The sequence below is a fragment of the Ascaphus truei genome, chromosome 2 (assembly GCF_040206685.1).
Source record: "Ascaphus truei isolate aAscTru1 chromosome 2, aAscTru1.hap1, whole genome shotgun sequence".
Lineage (NCBI taxonomy): Eukaryota > Metazoa > Chordata > Amphibia > Anura > Ascaphidae > Ascaphus > Ascaphus truei.
In genome coordinates this window covers 270,876,733-270,887,833 of record NC_134484.1, presented here as the reverse complement: position 1 = coordinate 270,887,833, position 11,101 = coordinate 270,876,733, and positions in this window count along the sequence as shown.

Below are 11,101 nucleotides of genomic sequence, written 5' to 3'. Positions count from 1 at the left end.
TCTCCCAATGGGACACAAAGCTCTTCACAATTACTGCATAGTGTGCAGTACGCAGCACATACAGTAGGACTTTTTACAGCCAAAGTCCTTGCCAAGATGAATTTACAATCTATGATTTTGGTGCCTGAGGCAAAGGGAGATAAAGTGACTTGCCCTTTAGGTCTCAAGGAGCTGACACTGGGAGTTGTGTCATTGTTTACAGTGTCAGTGTCTTTACACACTGAGCCACTCCTCCTATTATATAAGTGTCATGGGAGACCAGGAATTTACACCTTTATACCGGGATCATATCACTGAGCCAACCAAGAAGTAAAACAAATTGTAATTTACTCCATTGAAACAGACATACACACAATGATTTACAATATATAGGAGAAAACATACTTACTGGGGGTCTGGGCTACAAAACTAACCTTTCCTAGATGAAATAGCACAGAAAACAAAGTCTTTACAAAATCTTTCAGATGACCGGGACTAAGTCTGAAAAGTCCTGGAACCGAAATCGGCATGCAGTTCCTGACGCCACTGCTCTTTCACCTCCGGAGGTGCTGAAATCCCTTGACCCAGAGTACCAAACGTCCTGGTACTCTTTTCAGCATGCAGTTCCAGCCACTACGAAGTATTCTGAGAACTTGGCCCAGAAAAGTGGGACTTAGAAAAATTCTCGCCTTGCCATTTCCGAAGCCGGCTCACTGACATCTCTCACAGAGCATCTTTGAATTTACCGCTGCTGTTTTGGTGCTTAGAATCTGAGGTCCAGATTGGCTGCTGGGTTTCTTATAGTATTTCAGATTCATTCATGAAATACTACAACCAATCCGAGCCTGGGTACTTTACAACCAGCCAATCATAGGGCTGCCAGTCTTCCAAAGCCGGGCAAGCGGTTTCTTCCGAATGCAATGATGGCATGCGTGAGTTTGTCACCCAAGCCATTTGTTATTCAGAAGCCACCCGCTGGGTTAGGTGCCTCCAAGTCTGGGAACGCAAATGCTGGCTGCGATGGCTGGCATTGTTTCCCGGACGAGGGTACTCCACCTAACATCCTGCCCAAATGGCTTTATCACCTCTGGCAGCATCTGTGACTTTGAAGAACAGACCTAGGGCAGACTTAGTGGCACCACAAATTGGTCGCCCACTAGTCTCTCCTCAGAGAACCGTCTTTGAAAGTCCCAGCTTATAAGTATAATACATTTACAAACATCGCAGTTTAATAAAAATATACTTTATACTTTTTACTTTGTCTAAGTCTTTTGGGCTATGAGGGGTAGAATGGGACTATATACTTTTATTCCCACTAGCCATATCCCTCATCCACGGTAAAGCTGAGTTAGACTGTAAAACCCTTATAGCCACATTGGCTACTACACATTTTATGAAACATAAAAATTATTTCCCATTTTTCTTCTAAGTCCTGAAGTGAAATGAAAAGATGCTTAGCTGCAATCCCAGAGCTGTAGCTCCTTCCCTTAAGGAAACCTAATTTTCTTTAGAACCAAAAAGCTTAGGCACACTCCCAGGGTTGTATCTCTTTCCTTTACTGAAACTTGGACTTAGGTTTCATAAAACCTCACACAACTTAATATATAGTTTGAGAAACCCCCGAGAATCTCCATACTGATTCTGGGGTACCTGGGCATATACTGGGGAACCCTCACCAACCTAGGGTCCCTTGACTGTACCCGGGATACACAAATCCCTATTCCCCCTTTTACCTTTCTGGTCTGTGCTGAAGCAGGGAAACCTGTCGGTGAGTCGCATAACTGTTTTCAATGTAGGCTTTTGAACGGAGTGATGTGTCTATATGTCCACAGCAATATAACCTGATTCCGGATACATTTTTGGGGTAGCCAGCAACTCTGGGCCCCAACTACCTAGACACAATCTGACAACACTTTTACTGCAAACCCCCCTTTGAAACTCATAGCCTGAGAATCTCCACTGGTTAGCACTCCTGGAAAGGTAAAACACACATAAATCCTTTGGTGATGGAAAAAAGTGTAAATAGCGCTAGTGTAAACCGTATGTGACACAAACAATATACAACAAACAGTATTATTAAAACCTGTGATACTGAGATGTTAGGTAGTCCTTGAGCCGCCTGAGAGGTTGATCTGGTATCTCCTAACCAGATATAGAGTCTGTGTGGATGAAAACCTCCTATGGCGCTGAGGGAAGAATGGACACTGATTCTCTTGCTGCAGATCTTTTCTTTGAGCTGAAAAACCTCAGAAAAAGGAAGACAAAAGAGAAGGCAAAAAACACCGCAATAGTGTATTACCAGGGATATGCTAGTGTATACAAATTAAGAGCAATTTATTAAAACATAACAATTGAGACATAAACATATATTACATTTGGACAATTAATAGATTAATCGGAAATAAAACTTCCAAGCGCTTGTGCTATGGAAGATGTGCTGCTCCGCCTTGGTAAAATTGAAATCCTACTCACCGAACATGAGTAGGACATGTGCAAGGGTTTAGGGTCTTTTCCTCCAGAAGACACCGCTCGCTGTGGGGTACGTCCGTCTATTAGTGCGGGGGGACCGGCTTCAATACTCGTGGGCTGGTTGTTCTCTTGCCGCCAGAGTTCGCCCGATCGTCTCCTCCGATGACGTCACCGCCTGGAATCCAAAGCTACGGTGTCCCTGAGTTGCCAAAAACCACTCCTACGCGTTTCGAAACTCCTATTGATGGGTCTCTTCGTCAGGGATGGTTGCTACATGGGATTATGCTTCTATTTATACCTCAGAATGTTCAGATAGGGTAGTTGTTGTAATTGTCTTTTGGGTGCACCCTAATTAGAAGTCCTTCATTATAGGAATACAATTACATCAAGTTCATTTGTATTCCAACATTTGATGTACATAAAACAGTTTATACACAGTTAACATGAACCGTAAACTTTGATACAAATCGCATTAATATTAGACTCATTGGTGTTTAATGGATGAAGCGCAATAAAGTTTTAAAATGACTTGCTATTGATTTTATTCATGCTGTGAATCAGGGACTGGTATTTGTGATATAATTACGTTTTATAGACTCATTTTGAATTGATGTTCAAAACAGGAGTCAAATGATAATTCTCTGATGTTTGCATGAAGAACAGCAATATCAATGCAATACAGACAAAATATATGCAGATGAACACACAAATATGCATATATAATTAACACCAGAAACTTGATGGTCAGCAAGCACTTGTGTACATTTAGTTGAATACGAATTACTTAGAGAGACATACTTTGAGAGACTACAGAACAAAGAATTTTATACTATGTGAATATATAGTGTCAGATTTATATATATATATATATATATATACTATAGTTCCAATTTTAACTATATTAAATTACTGTGATATCAAGTTGTATATAATAATAATAAATGTATTAAATCAGAGAAAAAAAAAATTCCAAAATAAAAGTAATTTCCAAAAAAATTTTTATATATTAAATCAAAACTTGGTGATAGTACTACGTGAATTTATCAATATGTCATATTATTTAAATATATTGTTATTATACATAATATGTGAATTGTGTTAGATTAATGTGTAAAGTTAATATTACTATACTAGATCAGTGATGTGATTTTATGTGATATTAATTGTGATACTAAATATTTGAATGGGTAATCACCTAAATACTGATATTGCCGTCAGACAAGGGTTGGGGCATGTTTCTCCTTATTTGAGGAAGGCTGATAGGTCAAATTCAACATTTAGACCCAGGGGACTGAGTGTTTTTAATTCAAATATCCAATAGGATTCCCTTCTAGATATAATGTTTATTTTATCGCCCCCTCTTTTACAGAATGTAGGACATTCTATGGCATGACATTTTAGTCCTACCGGACTTTGTGCATGATTTAATTTGAAGTGGAGAGACACATTATGGGCTTCAAAGCCTCTTTTGATATTATATATGTGCTCTCCTAGTCTTCTTTGTAATGTTCTGCCCGTGCGGCCCACATATTGTAGACCACACGGACATTCAAGCAGATATATTACAAATTAGCTATGACAATTTATTAGAGTTCTAATTGAATATTCTTTATGTGTAATATTTGAAGAGAACTTTTGAGTCTTGATACTATGTTGACATGCTGTGCATTTAGCACATGGAAAGTATCCTTTGATTGCGTCTCTTGTATTCATTATATTTCTACTGAATGGGCAACTGGGGGATAGTTTAGTTTTTAAATTGTTTGCTTTTCTAAAGTATATTTCTGGTTTTTCCTTCAGAAATCCTTTCAGGATGTCATCTTGCCTCAGAAGGCCCCAGTATTTCTCAAAAGTTTTCTTGATCTGCGGTGCCAATGTGCTATACTTTGTAATAAATGCAACTGTCTCTGATTTATTACTGGTTATTTCTTTTGGTCTGTATTCCAATAAATCTGACCTAGTCATTGCTTTAACTGTCTCTATGGCATTGTCCAACTGATGTTTGTTGTACTGACGGTCCACAAACTTCTGTTTTAGTTCTTGTGCCTGTTCGTCAAAAACCCAAGGATCTAAACAATTAAGTTTGATTCTGACCAGCTGTCCTTTTGGAATATTTCTAATCCAATTTGGATTATGATGACTGCTGGCCAGAAGGTAATTGTTAGCTTGTACAGGTTTGTAGTATGTTTTTGTTTTCAAGATGTTATTTTCTATGTACAGCTGTAGATCCAAAAATTCTATGCAGTTCCGACTTACCTTAAATGTGAATTTTAAGTTTCTATCGTTAGAATTTAAATCCATTTTAAATTTCTCTAGTTCATACTCCGTGCCCCTCCATATGAATATCACGTCGTCAATGTAGCGCCGCCATAGGACCAAATTCACTCCCAGTTCTATGTTGGACCAGATGACATCATCCTCCCACTTACCCATAAATAGGTTTGCGTAACTGGGAGCGAATTTGGTACCCATGGCGGTGCCACATGTCTGAAGGTAGAATTGTTCTTTAAATAGAAAAAAATTATGCCTCAGTATGAAATTGATAGATTCCACTAGAAAAAAGGTTTTTGGCAACTCAGGGACACCGTAGCTTTGGATTCCAGGCGGTGACGTCATCGGAGGAGACGATCGGGCGAACTCTGGCGGCAAGAGAACAACCAGCCCACGAGTATTGAAGCCGGTCCCCCCGCACTAATAGACGGACGTACCCCACAGCGAGCGGTGTCTTCTGGAGGAAAAGACCCTAAACCCCTGCACATGTCCTACTCATGTTCGGTGAGTAGGATTTCAATTTTACCAAGGCGGAGCAGCACATCTTCCATAGCACAAGCGCTTGGAAGTTTTATATCCGATTAGTCTATTAATTGTCCAAATGTGATATATGTTTATGTCTCAATTGTTATGTTTTAATAAATTGCTCTTAATTTGTATACACTAGCATATCCCTGGTAATACACTATTGCGGTGTTTTTTGCCTTCTCTTTTGTCTTCCTTTTTCTGAGGTTTTTCAGCTCAAAGAAAAGATCTGCAGCAAGAGAATCAGTGTCCATTCTTCCCTCAGCGCCATAGGAGGTTTTCATCCACACATAAATCCTTTACTTTATTGTCATACAATACATTCATTTCAGGTACAATACCCAGGTTGAAGAACTGACACTCTAAACACACAGAGGTAACCAGCCAGGCATAATACCGTTATTTATGGCCTGGTTACCCCTTCACCGTCACAATAAGATGTGAACGAAATTGTAACTATTGTGAAAAACATCCTACAAGATTAGTATTCAAAGGAGAATATCTCCTAAATGCACATATATATCTTAATGAGTTCTAACAAGTTTATCTGATTTCTATTTGTTAAACATTATAAAACACACACAATAAAAAAATTAATTGTGGAAGATGAATTAGAATCCCAAATACTTATAATCAAAAAAAACTATATAAACCTTTAAATGTCGAAGTGAAAAATGGTTCTTCAGTTGAATAAGCTTTTTGCCACTTCTTCAGATAGACCAAATCCAGTGGTAAATCTAAAAACAAAAAGAAGAGAACCACGGCTCAGGACTACAGTGGCCACTGGGCTTTGGTGCCCACCCCCCTCCAACCCCTGGCTATGAGACCGTTGACGTTATCCGTCGCTGTAACTATTGAGATTCCTGCACTCTGGTGCAGGAGACCAATGGAGGGCGACGGGGCATGGTGGAGGCGTGGCCATGAGCAGTTCGCCCTTATTGGCTGAACCGCTCAAGTGCCGCTAACGTCATGCTGCCGCCGCTGAACATCTCAAATTCCCTTGACTTCAGAGATTTTGGTAGCTTTGTCGCTGCGCATCACCGTTGCAGTCGCGCCCACTATGGGTACCTGCGACGGACTTGTACTTGCTGTCGCCGTAGCCAGTGCTATAAGACATTTGTGATTTGACCTGAAACATATATAGAAATGTAAACATACATAAACATAAAAGTGAGTCCTCATTAACCACAGGGAACACATTTTTCCAGATTTTTTTCAAGGTCCATAAGAACTAAAGGTGTGTTTATTTAATTAGAGCACAGAGGCATCCAGTTGCAGTGCTGAAAGCAATATCCCCATAGAAAACAAGCATTTATAGCATGAGGTACCCTGTACATCAAAGAGGGCACCTGTGTGCCTGCCCTCATGACGTACAGGATGTATCATTAAGGTAACCTCAGGGTGAATGGAAAGGGGGGCTATAATTCTTTGCTTTCTTATACCCCATTTTAATATGCTGCAAAGGTGCTTCCAGTGCTGGTGAATAGATCAGCTCCATTAAAATCAATAGGACTTAAATCTTTATACAGCACAGGAAGTAGCTTTACAGATTGTTAAATACATGGCCCAACAGCAAGACAAATGTATAATAAAGCTGCACTTTCTGGTATGTGTTGATCACAACTTTTCACAATATTATATATATTACTAGCTGAGAGACCCGGCGTTGCCCGTGAGTTAAATTTGCCGCTAGGAAAAGGTGGGGGGAGGGACAGTGGACAGGAGGAGGGGAGGGACGGGGACAGTGGACAGGAGGGGGGGTAGTGGACAGGAGCGGGGGTAGTGGACAGGAGGGGGGGGCAGTGGACAGGAGGGGGGGGGGGACAGTGCACAGGAGGGGGGGGACAGTGGACAGGAGGGGGGGGGGACAGTGGACAGGAGGGGGGGACAGTGGACAGGAGGGGGGGGGACAGTGGACAGGAGGGGGGGACAGTGGACAGGAGGGGTGGACAGTGGACAGGAGGGGGGACAGTGGACAGGAGGGGGGGGCAGTGGACAGGAGGGGGAGGAGAGTGTACTGGAGGGGGGAGAGTGGACAGGAGGGGGAGGAGAGTGGACAGGAAGGTGAGGAGAGTGGACAGGAGGGGGGGGGGCACACACACTGTGTCCCACACACACACACACACAGTGTAACACACACACAGAAAGTGTCACACAGTGTCACACACACAGTGTCACACACACACACAGTGTCACACACACACAGTGTCACATACACACAGTGACACACACACACACACGTCACCTCTCCTTCCGTCCGCCGCCATGTTACTTAGTCCGCGAGGGAGGAAGGGGGTCCTTCCGTCCGCCATCTTAGGTGCCGCGTGGCAGCAGCAGGCTGCCCTGCCCACTGCCTGTCCCCGGGCCGGGGAGGGAGGTGAGTGGGAGGTGAGTGGAGCGGGAGGTGAGTGGAGCAGGAGTGGAGCGGGAGGGAGGTGAGTGGAGCAGGACCCCTCCTTCCGGCCGCCGCCATGTTACTTAGTCTGTTAGGGAGGAAGGGGGTCCTTGCGTCCGCCGCCATCTTAGGTGCCGCGTGGCAGCGGCAGGCTGCCCTGCCCACTGCCTGTCCCCGCGCCAGGGAGGGAGGTGAGTGGGAGGTGAGTGGAGCGGGAGGTGAGTGGAGCGGGAGGGAGTGGAGCGGGAGGTGAGTGGAGCGGGAGGTGAGTGGAGCGGGAGGGAGTGGAGCGGGAGGGAGTGGAGCGGGAGAAAGGTGAGTGGAGAGGGAGGTGAGTGGAGCGGGAGGGAGGTGGAGGGAGGTGAGTGGAGCGGGAGGGAGGTGGAGGGAGGTGAGTGGAGAGGGAGTGCAGCGGGAGAGAGGTGAGTGGATAGGGAGGTGAGTGGAGCAGGAGGGAGGTGAGTGGAGCGGGAGGGAGTGGGAGGGAGGTGAGTGGAGCGGAGGTGAGTGGAGCAGAGGCAGGGAGGTGAGTGGAGCACCGGGGAGGGGGGTAGGTGAGTGTGATGGGGGGGAAGAGGACAGAGAGGTGTGTGGTTTTTTTTTTGGACCTTTGGCCCGTCACTCCGCCTCAGGCCAATGAGAGGTGTGGGGGGCGGGCCAAAGGGGTGGTGTGAGTGTGTGAGGCCAATGAGAGGTATGCGGGGGCGGGTGGGCCAAGGGACCAATGAGATTGCCGCTAGGGACAGGGAACACAGTGAAACATACATACATACAATGCTTTCAGAAATATATAGTAGATTTCATATATTATGTTGTGTGGGGGATTAACACGAATCAAATATTACCCAAATGTATGCAATAGTAACAAAATGTACATAATTTAACAAATTAAAAGCACATTCAATACTCTACAACAGCATAAAAGAAATACAATACCCTCAATGATTTTTATTATGATTAAATTAATTTTGATCATTAACTATTACACATTGTAAGAATTCCTTTAATCAATGAAGACTTCTCTGAGACATAATTATTTTACTGTCTTCTAAACAAAACCTGAAAGGTTACCACTAACCTAAGAGCGCTACCAGTGTAACATTTCTTTATTTTCACTATATCAGGGAGCTTAAGTTGCTACTAACTCTTAAACCCCATTCTTTTATATTGGCATCATCAGGCTGACCTAAAGCTTCATCTGATTCTGTCAGCCATGTTGTTTTTTGTCCCCTGCACAATTTTGAGATGGACTTTCTCCCAGTTAAAAGCTTAGAGGGCTAATGTAGGTACAGGAAAGAAAACCTTTTTTTTTCACCGTAGAGGGTTTGCACCTGTAAAGCATTGGCCCACTAAAGAGGAATTATGCATCAATACCTTTTCTTCTAGCCCCTCCATGCCAGTTCTGACATACAGTAGGAGGGATGAAGAGAGAAAAATTACATATTCTTATCTTTGTAGAATATCTGTTATTGTGCAGTTTTCTTCATTCTGTAATTGCTTGGCTAGATGGATAACTGATGTAAAAGGGAGAGCAGAAAGCCCTATAGAAGTTGATGGAACCTGATTGGTTGAAAGTTTTGTCCTACCTCAAAATAAGCGGGACTTAACTGAGCCATTTAGGACTTCTGCAATTTTACTCTCTGAACCATTGAGGTACAAGTAGTCAATCAATGCACACAATGCTGCACATTATAGTAGCGCTCCACTCATTCTGTTGTCGTGTTTTTATGCTAGTGATTTTAATTTCTCAAAATACCAGGACCTCCATTAAAGTGCCATGGTGGTAAGAGAATAACAACATGTACAACTATTGCACAGGACTATTGTATATGAAGACTTAGTCACCATAACCTTAGTTTGTTTTCTAGCTAGGTATACCATATTGCCTTACATACCAATAGACTTTGTCTACCTCTCTTTTTCTCCAATTCAACATTAACTTATAAAATCTTTATTAATCCCCGGTTTATGCACTGCATCAGTTCAAGTGGTCACTGTATTTTAATAACCAGAAAAGCAGAATGTACAGCCCAGAGCTGTTAGGCAATGTAAGGTACATGTCAATATAATCACAAATGAAAATCTACTAGACGATAACAAAAAGTGACGAATCTTGTAAAGGCAAATCTTTTAATTGTAATAGCAATAAATTAAAATGCTTGAACATAGGGTTGCCTTCTCAAAAAAATACTGGACACAATGGTGAAATGGTGAAAGGTACGACGCACTCAAGAGACAAACCCACCTCTCTTCGCTCTATGCTGTTTCCTCCTCTCCTTGGCCCCACCCCCAGGTTCCTGACACCTCCTCCTGCTTGGCTGCTGATGAGTAATGCAGCCAATCAGGATGGGGGAAGCTGCCCAGCCCCCAAGCAACAGCCCCTGCTCTCTCCCTTATCGGGGAAATCATGCAGCCCCCCATGCCGGTCAGGACACATGTCCAGAGAGGTAACACCGGACACATACATGTCCAGTATTACCTTTAATTTTTTTAACTGAACAGAGTGCCCAAATACAGGACAGTCCCGTTTGATACTGGACATCTGGCTACCCTACTTAAAGATGTTAATAGTTACATTATATAAGCCCTACATAAAATGTATCTCTGTTTTTATAATCCTGGATGTAAAAGGACAAAATGACTACCCAGCTATTCACATTGTATTTTAAAATGCAGTGTTATTTTAAGAGTATTAAGATGTAATCATTTGTTTAACATTATTTAAAGTACATCACATTGTAAGGTGGAAAAAATACATAGTTTGGTATGATTCAATCTTATAAACAGATTATTCAGTAAGAAGGATATTCATTTTGGTTACCCAATGCTTTAGGTGCAAGCATCCAGGGTTCCATAATCCTTCATGGATAATACAGTGCTCACTGCTACATTGCATACACTGTACATATTACAGCACGGTGCTTTCAAAATACTTATTGCTAAAGTTACCCTGAAGGGTTTAATTTAAACCAGCTGAAGTTGCGTATGCCATGGACTTCCTTATAAAAGGTGTTAGCCACCGAACTGTATGTGTTGCTGAAGTTGAAAGGGAAATAGAATTATCCAAGATTTCCTCCAGTTGTGCTGCTGTTCAATAATCATTCCAGGTTTGCAAAATGGGTTAGACATAGATGTGGGAGATTATTTGGAACTTGTTATGTATTCCATTTAGTGCAAATATATGCCATACCTGTATAACACCTTAGTTACAATCATTTTTCAACATTGGACACATTTAAAAAAAAAAAAAATTAATAGTTTCAAACAGACAATTTAAAGAGGCTTTGGAATTATGAAGTCTAGTTTAGTTTGCATGTGAGTTGACCATAATAGTATGTTTTGGGTACATTCCTATAGTTTCACCAGAGTAACCTACAAATGTTTTGTAATTCAGTATTTAGGTTATGTGCGATATTATCTCGCTATGTGCCGTCTTGGAATGTCTTCTTTAATATGGGAAGC